Below are 14,565 nucleotides of genomic sequence, written 5' to 3'. Positions count from 1 at the left end.
CATGGGGCCATAAGTACATCCTAGTGGTCATGCACTATGCGACCCGGTACCCTGAAGTGGTGCCACTAAGGAACTCTTCGGCTAAGAGTATTGCCTAGGAGCATGTCCCATTATGATGTAGAGATAGGAATCATCTGGAGTGAGGGACTGATTCTGACTATGCACTCTGCAAACACCACTCTGCATGCACTCTGCAACCCCTATATGTGCTATTTCTGTGATAAAAGGCGCTGTGTGAACTCTGCACCCCCCACCTATGCCTGGCCTAGTGGCAGGGCCGGCTCCAGGTTTTTGAGTGCCCCGGGCGAAAGAGTCTCAGTGGGCCCCCACTTTAACACATACCACGATTTATGATCGCATATAACACAGCCCACGTAGTATATAACACAGCCACGTAGCATATAACACAGCCATGTAGCATATAACAGCCCATATAATATATAGCACAGCCACATATTATATAACACAGCCCACGTAGTATATAGAACATATAGAACAGCCATGTAGCACAGCCCGCATAGCATATAACAGCCCACGTAGTATATAACACGGGACATGTAGTATATAGCACAGCCATGTAGTATATAGCACAGACATGTAGTATACAGCACAGCCCCCCTCCCCCAAGAATGGCCCCATAGTCCAGTACTCACTGTCACTGTTATAGTTACAAAAAAAACACTCCTCACCTCTCAACGTTCCTGTGCCGCGCTGCTCCCTCCCTACTCTGGTCTTGGCGGCTGCCGCTGCGCTGCACTGCCTGACACACAGCGAGTGCGCGATTACGTCATCGCGCACCCGCAGCGGTAGTCAGAGGCATAGTGGGGAATGATGGGAGAGGGAGCATCAGGTGACGCTCTCTCCTCCATCATTTGCTTTGAACTTTACCGGCAAACACTGGTAAAGTTCAAAGCGGCGGCGGGGGAGTTGGCGCTTGCAACAGGCGGGCCCCCCTGCCTCACTGGGGCCCCATAGCAGCTGCATGATGTGCCGCTAGCTGAGGGCCCCTGGGGTAGTGGGGGCCCTAGGCACTGGCAGCTGCCTGCCCCTAACACCAGCCCTGAATGGGCCCCCCTGTCTCGCCAGGGCCCCGGCACTTGCCCGGGTTCGCCGGGTGCTGATGCCGGCCCTGCCTAGTGGTGTGTGATATGTTATGACCCCAATGGCGAGGGTCTCAGAGGAACGTGGAAGTCTGCAGAATACAAAAATCCAGCTCATAGGGCAGTGGTAACTGGGTTGACCATATATCTACTCCTAACGCCAACACTAGAAGTAGCCGGGGATCATTCCTATGTTGATTCTAGATGACACGCGCCAGCCGGAGAATCTAGCTACCCCTAGTAGAGGAAAACAAAGACCTTTCTTGCCTCCAGAGAAGGGGACCCCAAAGCTGGATAGAAGCCCCCCACAAATAATGACGGTGAGGTAAGAGGAAATGACAAACACAGAAATGAATCAGGTTTAGCACAGAGAGGCCCGCTTACTGATAGCAGAATAAAGAAAGGTAACTTATATGGTCAACAAAAACCCTATCAAAATCCACACTGGAAATTCAAGAACCCCCGAACCGTCTAACGGTCCGGGGGGAGAACACCAGCCCCCCTAGAGCTTCCAGCAAAGGTCAGGATATTGATTTGGAACAAGCTGGACAAAAATACAAAACCAAAACAAATAGCAAAAAGCAAAAGGCAGACTTAGCTGATATAACTGGAACCAGGATCAGTAGACAAGAGCACAGCAGACTAGCTCTGATAACTACGATGCCAGGCATTGAACTGAAGGTCCAGGGAGCTTATATAGCAACACCCCTAACTAACGACCCAGGTGCGGATAAAAGGAATGACAGAAAAACCAGAGTCAAAAAACTAGTAACCACTAGAGGGAGCAAAAAGCAAATTCACAACAGTACCCCCCCCTTAGTGAGGGGTCACCGAACCCTCACCACGACCACCAGGGCGATCAGGACGAGCGGCATGAAAGGCCCGAACTAAATCGGCCGCATGAACATCAGAGGCGACCACCCAGGAATTATCCTCCTGACCATAGCCCTTCCACTTGACCAGGTACTGAAGCCTCCGCCTGGAGAGGCGAGAATCCAAGATCTTCTCCACCACGTACTCCAACTCGCCCTCAACCAACACCGGAGCAGGAGGCTCAGCAGAAGGAACTACAGGCACAATGTACCGCCGCAACAAGGACCTATGAAATACATTGTGAATAGCAAACGACACAGGAAGATCCAGACGAAAAGATACAGGATTAAGGATTTCCAATATCTTGTAAGGCCCAATAAAACGAGGTTTAAATTTGGGAGAGGAGACCTTCATAGGAACAAAGCGGGAAGAAAGCCATACCAAATCCCCAACGCGTAGTCGGGGACCCACACCGCGGCGGCGGTTGGCAAAGCGCTGAGCCTTCTCTTGTGACAACTTCAAGTTGTCCACCACATGATTCCAGATCTGCTGCAACCTATCCACCACAGAATCCACCCCAGGACAGTCAGAAGGCTCCACATGACCCGAAGAAAAGCGAGGATGGAAACCAGAGTTGCAGAAAAAAGGCGAAACCAAGGTGGCGGAACTAGCCCGATTATTAAGGGCAAACTCAGCCAACGGCAAGAATGTCACCCAATCGTCCTGATCAGCAGAGACAAAACACCTCAAATAAGCCTCCAAAGTCTGATTGGTTCGCTCCGTCTGTCCATTAGTCTGAGGATGGAAAGCAGACGAAAACGACAAATCAATGCCCATCCTACTACAAAAGGATCGCCAGAACCTGGAAACGAACTGGGATCCTCTGTCTGACACAATATTCTCAGGGATGCCGTGCAAACGAACCACGTTCTGGAAAAACACAGGAACCAGATCGGAAGAGGAAGGCAGCTTAGGCAAAGGAACCAAATGGACCATCTTGGAGAAGCGATCACATATCACCCAGATAACGGACATGCCCTGAGATAGCGGAAGATCAGAAATGAAATCCATGGAGATATGTGTCCAAGGTCTCTTCGGGACAGGCAAGGGCAAGAGCAAACCGCTGGCACGAGAACAGCAAGGCTTAGCTCGAGCACAAGTCCCACAGGACTGCACAAATGACCGCACATCCCTTGACAAGGAAGGCCACCAAAAGGACCTGGCCACCAGATCTCTGGTGCCAAAAATTCCCGGGTGACCTGCCAACACCGAGGAATGAACCTCGGAAATGACTCTGCTGGTCCACTTATCCGGGACAAACAGTCTGTCAGGTGGACAAGACTCAGGCCTATCAGCCTGAAATCTCTGCAACACACGTCGCAGATCCGGAGAAATAGCTGACAAGATAACTCCATCTTTAAGAATACCAACAGGATCAGCGACTCCAGGAGCATCAGGCACAAAGCTCCTAGAAAGAGCATCGGCCTTCACATTCTTTGAACCTGGTAAATACGAGACAACAAAATCAAAGCGGGAGAAAAACAATGACCAGCGGGCCTGTCTCGGATTAAGGCGTTTAGCAGACTCGAGATACATTAGATTTTTGTGATCAGTCAAGACCACCACACGATGCTTAGCACCCTCGAGCCAATGACGCCACTCCTCAAATGCCCATTTCATGGCCAACAACTCCCGATTGCCCACATCATAATTTCGCTCGGCAGGCGAAAACTTCCTAGAGAAAAAGGCACAAGGTTTCATAATAGAGCAACCAGGGCCTCTCTGCGACAAAACGGCCCCCGCCCCAATCTCCGAAGCATCCACCTCAACCTGAAAGGGAAGTGAGACGTCAGGCTGGCACAAAACAGGCGCCGAAGTAAACCGGCGTTTCAACTCCTGGAAAGCCTCCACGGCAGCAGGAGCCCAGTTAGCTACATCGGAGCCCTTCTTGGTCATATCTGTCAAAGGTTTCACAATGCTAGAAAAATTAGCAATAAAACGACGGTAGAAGTTAGCGAAGCCCAAGAACTTCTGAAGACTCTTAACTGACGAGGGCTGAGTCCAATCAAGAATAGCTCGGACCTTGACTGGGTCCATCTCCACAGCAGAAGGGGAAAAAATGAACCCCAAAAAGGGAACCTTCTGTACACCAAAGAGACACTTTGAGCCCTTGACAAACAAAGAATTTTCACGCAAAATTTTAAAGACCAACCTGACCTGCTCCACATGCGAATCCCAATTATCAGAAAAAACCAAAATATCATCCAGATAAACAATCAAAAATTTATCCAGATACTTCCGGAAAATGTCATGCATAAAGGACTGAAAAACTGAAGGCGCATTGGAGAGCCCAAAAGGCATCACCAAGTACTCAAAATGACCTTCGGGCGTATTGAATGCGGTTTTCCATTCATCACCTTGCTTAATGCGCACAAGGTTGTACGCACCACGAAGGTCTATCTTGGTGAACCACTTGGCACCCTTAATCCGGGCAAACAAGTCAGACAACAGCGGTAAAGGATACTGAAATTTGACAGTGATCTTATTTAAAAGCCGATAATCAATACAAGGTCTCAAAGATCCGTCCTTTTTTGCCACAAAAAAGAATCCCGCACCAAGAGGGGAAGAAGACGGACGAATATGTCCTTTCTCCAGAGACTCCTTGATATATGAACGCATAGCGGTATGTTCAGGTACCGACAGATTAAACAGTCTTCCCTTAGGAAACTTACTGCCTGGGATCAAATCTATAGCACAGTCACAGTCCCTATGAGGAGGCAGTGCACTGGACTCAGACTCACTGAAGACATCCTGATAATCAGACAAATACTCCGGAACTTCCGAAGGCGTAGAAGAAGCAATAGACACAGGCAGGGAATCCTCATGAATACCACGACAGCCCCAACTAGACACTGACATAGCCTTCCAGTCAAGGACTGGATTATGGGTCTGTAACCATGGCAGCCCTAAAACAACCAAATCATGCATTTTATGTAAAACCAGGAAACGTATCACCTCGCGGTGTTCAGGAGTCATGCACATGGTAACCTGTGTCCAATACTGCGGTTTATTTGCTGCCAATGGTGTAGCATCAATACCCCTAAGAGGAATAGGATTTTCTAATGGTTCAAGAGTAAACCCACAGCGCTTAGCAAATGAGAGATCCATGAGACTCAGGGCAGCACCTGAATCTACAAACGCCATGACAGGATAAGATGACAGTGAGCAAATCAAAGTTACAGACAGAATAAATTTAGGTTGCAAATTACCAACGGTGACAGGACTAACAACCTTAGCTATACGTTTAGAGCATGCTGAGATAACATGTGTAGAATCACCACAGTAGTAGCACAAGCCATTCCGGCGTCTATGAATTTTCCGCTCATTTCTAGTCAGGATTCTATCACATTGCATTAAATCAGGTGTCTGTTCAGACAACACCATGAGGGAATTTGCGGTTTTTCTATCACATTGCACCGAATTAGGTGTCTGTTCAGACAACACCATGAGGGAATTTGCGGTTTTGCGCTCCCGCAACCGCCGGTCAATTTGAATAGCCAGTGCCATAGTATCATTCAGACCTGTGGGAATGGGAAAACCCACCATAACATTCTTAATGGCTTCAGAAAGGCCATTTCTAAAATTAGCGGCCAGTGCACACTCGTTCCAATGTGTCAGCACGGACCATTTCCGAAATTTTTGGCAATACACTTCAGCCTCGTCCTGCCCCTGAGACATAGCCAGCAAGGCCTTTTCTGCCTGAATCTCAAGATTGGGTTCCTCATAAAGTAAACCGAGCGCCAGAAAAAACGCATCAAGATCAGCCAATGCCGGATCTCCTGGCGCCAGCGAAAAAGCCCAATCCTGAGGGTCGCCCCGTAAGAACGAAATAACAATTTTTACTTGCTGAGCAGAATCTCCAGATGAACAGGGTCTCAGGGACAAAAACAATTTACAATTATTCACGAAATTCCTAAACTTAAACCTGTCTCCGGAAAACAGTTCAGGAATCGGTATTTTAGGTTCTGACCTAGGATTTCTGATAACATAGTCTTGTATGCCCTGCACACGAGTAGCCAGCTGGTCCACACTTGTAATCAAGGTCTGGACATTCATGTCTGCAGCAAGCATAGCCACTCTGAGGTAAAGGGGAAGAAGAAAAAAAAAAAAAAAAAAAAAAACTCAGAATCTTCTTTCTTATAATCCCTCTTCTGCAATGCATTAAACATTTAATACTGGCCTGGCAAACTGTTATGACCCCAATGGCGAGGGTCTCAGAGGAACGTGGAAGTCTGCAGAATACAAAAATCCAGCTCATAGGGCAGTGGTAACTGGGTTGACCATATATCTACTCCTAACGCCAACACTAGAAGTAGCCGGGGATCATTCCTACGTTGATTCTAGATGACACGCGCCAGCCGGAGAATCTAGCTACCCCTAGTAGAGGAAAACAAAGACCTTTCTTGCCTCCAGAGAAGGGGACCCCAAAGCTGGATAGAAGCCCCCCACAAATAATGACGGTGAGGTAAGAGGAAATGACAAACACAGAAATGAATCAGGTTTAGCACAGAGAGGCCCGCTTACTGATAGCAGAATAAAGAAAGGTAACTTATATGGTCAACAAAAACCCTATCAAAATCCACACTGGAAATTCAAGAACCCCCGAACCGTCTAACGGTCCGGGGGGAGAACACCAGCCCCCCTAGAGCTTCCAGCAAAGGTCAGGATATTGATTTGGAACAAGCTGGACAAAAATACAAAACCAAAACAAATAGCAAAAAGCAAAAGGCAGACTTAGCTGATATAACTGGAACCAGGATCAGTAGACAAGAGCACAGCAGACTAGCTCTGATAACTACGATGCCAGGCATTGAACTGAAGGTCCAGGGAGCTTATATAGCAACACCCCTAACTAACGACCCAGGTGCGGATAAAAGGAATGACAGAAAAACCAGAGTCAAAAAACTAGTAACCACTAGAGGGAGCAAAAAGCAAATTCACAACAGTGATAACGGGCAAAATCTCATAGCAGCTCTGGGCCTAGTCTATGATGCACATCCCTTGCCTGTTGCATGTGCTAAAGTTGGTGGTGAAGAGCAAGAGGAAGTGTATGCTCACTTTCAGTGCCCTTAACCTGCTGCTACTTGCTTGTCTGTGCTGCAGCGTCACTTTTGCCTTCCTGCTCGCCGGCTAATATGCGAAGGTCCAGCAAAAGTGGAACTCCAGCTTGCATATGCTGGAGAGACTGTGCAAGCAGCTGCAGGAAATACTGAAATTTCAGTGGCAGCATGCATGGGTCGCACTGCAGAACACCACTTTACCACCAATGAGTGGGCCTCCATACATGACGTATGTGCCGTGTTGCACTGCTTTGAATATTCCACCAATATGGCAAGCGCTAACAGGGCTGCCACTAGAAATTTCGGGGCCCCATACTGGCAAAATTTTCATGGCCCCCTTGAGACTCCGCCCAGGCTCCACCCCAGCCCCGCCTCCATGCTCCACCCCTCAAACTGTCCACAGTCCCACCGCTCTCTCTTGGAAAAATTCCACTTCTCACCTATCACACATTGACAGTTCCCATCACCAGATCACACATAAAGCCGGCAGCTTTTGTTTTGGCCAAAAGATTTTTTAAGCCACCAAAATGACAAGGTAGACACTTTTGGCCAGGCCCTACTCTACTGTAACCTATTAAATATTTGTTAAAATATGCAATACAATTTAGGTTTATTTTTATTTATTTTTCAATTTTTAAAATGACCTATAATACCACATACAAGGAACAAATACCACAGCACCATGACCAGACACCATATTACCACCACAGTGACCGAATAATATCAAATACAAGGAACAAATACCACAACACCATGACCAGACCACATATTACCAGCACATAGCGACTGAATACTACAATACTGATCAATAATAAAAAAAAAACCACAATACCATCACCATAAGTGTCATTATACACAGGAGATCTGTACTTAGTATGCAGTGTCTGTGTACAGATAATACAGTGATCACTGGTGACATTATACACAGGACCTCTGTATATAGTATACAGTGCATAGTGTCAGTGTATAGGTAACACTGACTCACCAGTGACGTCTCTAGGTGAAGTCCTTCATCTTTCATCCAGCACAGACCGCCATCACTTCAACCAGCCAGGACTCGTCTCTGCAGGAAATAACACCGCTATCTCGAGTTCCGCTTGCAGAACACATTACTTAATTTTCCCAACTTCTACATTACACCACATGAAGAAGGCGACATAGTATCACTCTACACAGTAACAGGACCGCCCCCTCATTTAAAACAGTGTACTCAAAAAATAAAATAAATACATCACTGCAGTAATAATATCCCTAAATTAGTCCCTATGGTAATAATATTCGCCATCCTGGCCCCGTGTGTCTCATTCCTGGCGTCAGCCATATGTTCTCCCATCCTGCCCTCATGAGTATCCATTCTTCCCCATATGATCTCCCCATCCTGCCCCATCTGTCTCCATCATATCCATCCTGCCCCATGATCCTGCCCCATCTGTCTCCAATCCTGCCTCCAGTGTCTCCAATCATGCTCGTATCTCCACTCTGCCCCATCTTCAATCATGCCCCCTGTGTCTCCATTCTGCCCCATCTGTTTCCAATCCTGCCCCATCTGTCTCCAGTCATGCCGCCATGTCTGTCATCCTGCCCCCTGTGTCTCCAATCATGCCCCGTTTCTGCATTCTGCCCCAGTGTCCAGCATTCTGCCCCAGTGTCCAGCATTCTGCCCCAGTGTCCAGCATTCTGCCCCCTGTGTCCAGCTTTCTGCCCCCTGTGTCCAGCTTTCTGCCCCGTGTCCAGCTTTCTGCCCCCTGTGTCCAGCTTTCTGCCCCCTGTGTCCAGCTTTCTGCCCCCTGTGTCCGGCGTTCTGCCCTGGGCCCCCCGGACCGCCACTCTCAATAGATTAAAAAAAAAAAAAAGTTCTGCCTACCTGCCGCGCTCCTGCTCTCTCCACACAGCTGAAGCATGCACTCGCCGGTGACTGACAATGACGTCAGACGCCGGCGACATGCACGCTGCGGCTGACATCAGCTGCCAGCCTCAGATTGGTTGGCGGCTGTTAACTATTGACGTGTAGTCGTGGGCCCGCACGTCAATAGCTTTAAACAGCTGCAGCGCCGGCCGATGCTAAGGGCCCGGTTCAGCCTGCGGCTGCCAGTAGGGGCCCGGTGAGCAGATGAGACGGGGCCCGATGCGGGCCCCATACGCCAGTCACAGCTGTAATGCCCTGATGGTGGCCCTGAGCGCTAATGACGCCATCATCAGCATTGCTATACCACTAATATGCCTCCTGGAATAAACAATTCAGGTTATGATGGATGAGGCGGTAGCACAGGAGGAAGAGGAGCAGAAGGAGGAGCAGAGCCAATTATCAGACCTGTTGTCCATGCATGTCTCACAGAGTGGATTACTGTTTCAATATCTGCCAGGTACTCAACTGTACAGACAGGGGATAGTTTAGGAGGATGAGAAGGAGGAGGCAGGGGAGAATAAACAACCTTTTTCAGAGCAGGGTGGCTCATTGGTCAGCTTGGCTGAGGAGATACAGAGTACCCAGGCAATATACCTCCCACCGAGGACAGCTTGTTGTTGTCTCTGGGCAGCCTGGCACACATGAGCCGATACATGCTGCAGTGCCTGTGGAATGAATGCCGAGTTGCCCATATTGTTACCATTGCAGATTTACTTGGTGGCCACCCTGATGGATCACCGCTACAAGGACAATGTACCATCATTACTTCTGTCACTGGAGAGGGATTGCAAAATGCGTAAACATAATCACATGCTGGTAGAAAAACTACTAATGGCTTTTCCACCTGACAGTGGTGGCTCAGTGGAACAATAAGGTCAAGGAGGAAGTCGCAAATGCAGCTAGGGCACTGCCAGCACCTCGGAAAGAAGGATTAGCATGGCCAAAATGTGGAAAAACTTTATGAGCATGCCACAACATCCGGCACCACCATCTGATATTATTATTACTATTATTATAATAATCTTTATTTTTATATAGCACCAACATATTCCGCAGCTCTTTACAGTTTGCACACATTATCATCACTGGCCCTGATGGGGCTCACAATCTAAATTCCCTATCAGTATGTCTTTGGAATATGGGAGGAAACCGGAGTACCCGGAAGAAACCCACACAAACACGGGGAGAACATACAAACTCCTTGCAGATGTTGTCCTCGATGGGATTTGAACCCAGGACTCCAGGACTGCAGTGCTATTTACTGAGCCACCGTTCTGCCCCATGATATGGTCTGTATTAGCAGGAGGCAGTCTTACAACAACATAGTGGAATACTTTCTGTCCATATGTCTCCATGTACTAACAGATGGGTCTGCCCAATTTATCTTGTAGATTTCCAAATTAGACACATGGCCAGAGCTTGCCCTTTATGCTTTGGTGGTGCTGGTCTTCTCTGCAGCAAGGGTATTGTCGAAGCGTGTGTTTAGCATGGTGGGGGGGTCAGCACAGGCAGGCACAACGCGGGTAACCTAACTTCCTTAAAATGAACCAGGCGTGGATCCCACACAACTTGTCCATACTTTTGGATGACTTTACAGCTGCACCAAGCCAGTTTTCAACTCTATTTGCAAAAAACAAAAAAATGTGTTCGCTTTTCCTCTTCCACCAATATCACCATGTCCACCTCCTTCTCCACCTCCTCCTCAACTTTGAACTGTTCCTCCTAGTTCAAGAGTCTTATTTTTTTTTCTACTCTGGTTAGTGTAGGGACAGGACGCAACTGTAGCGAGAGAGAATATTATGTTTTGTGTGTGTGCAGTTTTACAAAAACACTCTCTATGTGTACTCTGCACCCGTCTCTGTGATAGTACTGTGCATATCCAAAACTTTTTAGAACCTTCAACTGAGTTGGTGGGGTGATGTGTGTGTCAAATTTTTTTTCTACTCTTAGGCAACCATGTCTGCCACAGTACTGTGCCAAAAAGGTGCTACAGTGGGGGAAATAAGTATTTGATCCCTACCTCATTTTGTAAGTTTGCCCAATGACAAAGACATGAACAGTCCATAATTTTAAGGGTAGGTTAATTTTAACATTGAGAGATAGAATATCAAATATAAAATCCATAAAATAAAACTGTATAAATTCTAATTCTTCTAATCAACTCTTTACCTGCATTAAAGACAGCTGTCTTACATACTGACCTTTATAAAAGATTCCTGTCCATAGACTCAATGATTTAGTCAGACTCTAACCTCTACAACATGGGCAAGACCAAAGAGCTTTCTAAAGTATGTCACGGACAAGATCATAGACCTGCACAAAGCTGAAATGGGCTACAAAACCATGAGTAAGGCACTGGTTGAGAAGGAGACAACTGTTAGTGAAATAGTAAAAAAGGGAAGAAATATAAAATGACTGTGAATCGAGATCGATCTGGGGCACCATACAAAATCTCACCTTGTTGGGTATCCTTGATCATGAGGAAGGTGAGAGATCATCCTAAAACTACACAGGGGGAACTTGTTAAAGAGCTCAAGGCAGCTGGGATCACAGCCACCAAGAAAACCATTGGTAACACATTACGCCGTAAAGGTTTAAAATCCTGCTGCTTCCCGCAAGGTCCCCCTGCTCAAGAAAGCACATGTGCAGGCCCATCTGAAGTTCGCCAATAAATACCTGGATGATTCTGTGAGTGATTGGGAGAAGGTGCTGTGGTTAGATGAGACAAAAATAGAGCTTTCTGGCATTAACTCAACTCGCCGTGTTTGGAGGAAGACAAATGGTGCCTATGACCCACAGAACACCGTCCCCACTGTCAAGCATGGAGGTGGAAATATTATGTTTTGAGGGAGTTTCACTGCTAAGGGCACAGGACTACTTCACCACATCAATGTTAGAATGAATGGAGCCATGTACCGTAAAAACCTGAGTGATAACCTCCTTCCCTCCACCAGGACATTAAAAATGGGACATGGCTGGGTCTTCCAGCAAGACAATGACCAAAAATATACAGCTAAGGCAACAAAGGACTGGCTCAAAAGAAAGCACATTAAGGTCATGGAGTGGTCTAGCCAGTCTCCACACCTAAATCCCATAAAAAACCTATGGAGGGAGTTGAAGCTCCGAGTAGGCAAGCGACAGCCTCAAAATCTTAATGATTTAGAGAAGATCTGCAAAAAGGAATGGCCCAAAATTCCTCCTGACATGTGCGTAAACCTCATTATCAACTACAAAAAAACATCTGACTCCTGTGCTTGCCAACAAGGGTTTTGACACCAAGTATTAAGTCTTGGTAATTAAGTCTTATTTCTCATTGCAAAATGCAAATACATTCATATAATGTATACAATGTGATTTTCTGGATTTTATTTTTTGATATTCTATCTCTCAATGTTAAAGTTAACCTACCCTTAAAATTATAGACTGTTCGTGTCTTTCTCAGTGGGCAAACTTACAAAATCAGCAAGGGATCAAATACTTATCTCTCTCACTGTATGTGTCTTCTTGAATCCATATTTGTGGGAGTAGTTTGCCAAAAGCTGCTGTGTGTACTCTGTAACCCTGTCTGTAGGGTTACTGTGAGCTATTGCCTGGGTGTGAAATTTTTAGCAGTTTCTGAGGGGGAAAGTTTGATACATGCTCTGGGGGTTCAATTTTTAATTGGATGGCCAGTAGCAAGCCCCGCTGTGGGCCGTCAGCTCGATCCAAGATCATGCAGCAAACTTTTCTTCGGCAGCATTTGGATTATATGCTACTGGAGCAGACATTTTGAAACTGCGGGGGTACTCTTCCCAATACTCTTTGATTGAAATTTGTAAACTGCTTCTGAGGGGGGCACTCTGCCAGATGATCTATGGATGAAATTTGTAAGCTGCTTCTGAGGGGGTACTGTGCCCCATGCTCTGTGAGTGAAATTTTTAACTGGACTGGAAGTAGCTTGCCTCAGTCTCTGTGAGGGAACTGATAACATTTTTATGTTATTCATTTACTTACCATTTTTCAAATGATTACTATGGTTACAAAACCTCTTTAAGTCATTTCCCTATTCACATTTTTTTGCAGGGCAATTGTTCTGCTCTTATCCCCAATTAGCTACCTTTTGCACTCTATTATCCCTCATTATGACAATTTTGCAGCCATTTCAAAGCACTGAAGTTCGGATCCCCATTAATTTCTATTGGCTTTGGGTCTAGGGTCAAGTTTGAGATCAAACATAGGAAAGGCAGCAGCAATTAACGAGGCACATTTGGCAGCCCACATGAAGAAAACGGAGCATACATTATCAAAATCAAGCTTCGGTGCCACAAGATATTGACACTAGAGTCCTAAACATTCTAAATACATTAGCTCCAGAGGATAATGAGGAGAAATTTGCCTGGTCATTAGTCCCCCAGCTGAGACAGGGTCCTCCCATCATTAGGAATGGATGAGGTATCCGCTCACCACTCTCCTTGATGCCGGCCAAGTACACCATGAACCCGTCCATGTGGGCTCAGGACTAGCATGTCGCTTAACATGTGGCATCCCACCCCATATCTGCTGCAGCTTTGTTTCAGTCTCAGCAGGCATATAGGTATACTCATGCTCAACCTCCATCACCTCGCCTACAGTGTTATGCTTCTCAATATACCTATGACCCCTACTATTATCCATCTTACCATCCCCATGCTGGGTCATAACAAGCAGGACAGCAAATACAAATATATTTTCACCCATGTGTCCCGAGAGGCCAAATACACTCTCAAATAAACTGCTCAAACATGCCAACACTGCCTTCATCCCAGGAAGGGGAGACCTCCCACGCCCCGAACCTCCATGGATATCTTGGACAGAGGGTATATTATAATTTGTAAATTCCAGTTTAACCCGATCCATGTTTTGTTTGAAATTTCCATTGACTTTACACATAAAATATGATATTAAACCAATAAGCACTTACTGATCAATAAGCACTTACTGATTATTCTCCAGACAGGCCTAAGAAAGATCAACATGCACAAATATATGTATGGACTTTTCCTTTGGGCCCCAGATGCAAATGGAAGGGGATTTACTTCTTGTCAATACTGATCCCTGGCTGATCTCCATCGACGTTTTCCATTTCCATTTCAAAATCAATAAGCATGTTTATTTGAAATAAATATTACACTTAAACATATATTAATACTAAGCAAAAACATTTTTTTTTTAAATGCCCATCTCTGGTGATTAAAAACACTGCTGCTGCATCAGTATACTTAGGCCCGAAACAGTGAGCACTTAGTTTCCCTGGACACTATACAGTGAGAGCTCATTACAGTTACACGTTATAATATTTATTTTTCAACCATTTGACTGGATGCCTTTTGCACACACACACATCAAGCAATCTTCAAGGATCTTCATTTGCTCTGTCGAAAATTAATCTTGAGAAAATTACGTCATAAGGGTCATCAATCGCAAGAACCTTTAACTGAGACAGAGAGAGAGGCATTGCAAATTTTGGATTATCTCTTTGAGGAACAATCTGCAACACCCCAAGGTAAGTTCCCAACTGCCATCATGCCCAGTAGAACGAGGTTTACCCCTTTGTCTTTATGCCCGGCAATAGACATTTTTACAAAATTAGTGTCTGAAGATCTTAAAC

The sequence above is a fragment of the Ranitomeya variabilis genome, chromosome 1 (genome assembly GCF_051348905.1).
Source record: "Ranitomeya variabilis isolate aRanVar5 chromosome 1, aRanVar5.hap1, whole genome shotgun sequence".
NCBI classification, from domain to species: Eukaryota; Metazoa; Chordata; class Amphibia; order Anura; family Dendrobatidae; genus Ranitomeya; species Ranitomeya variabilis.
The sequence above is the reverse complement of the archived record's forward strand: the minus strand, read 5'-3'. Positions refer to the sequence as shown.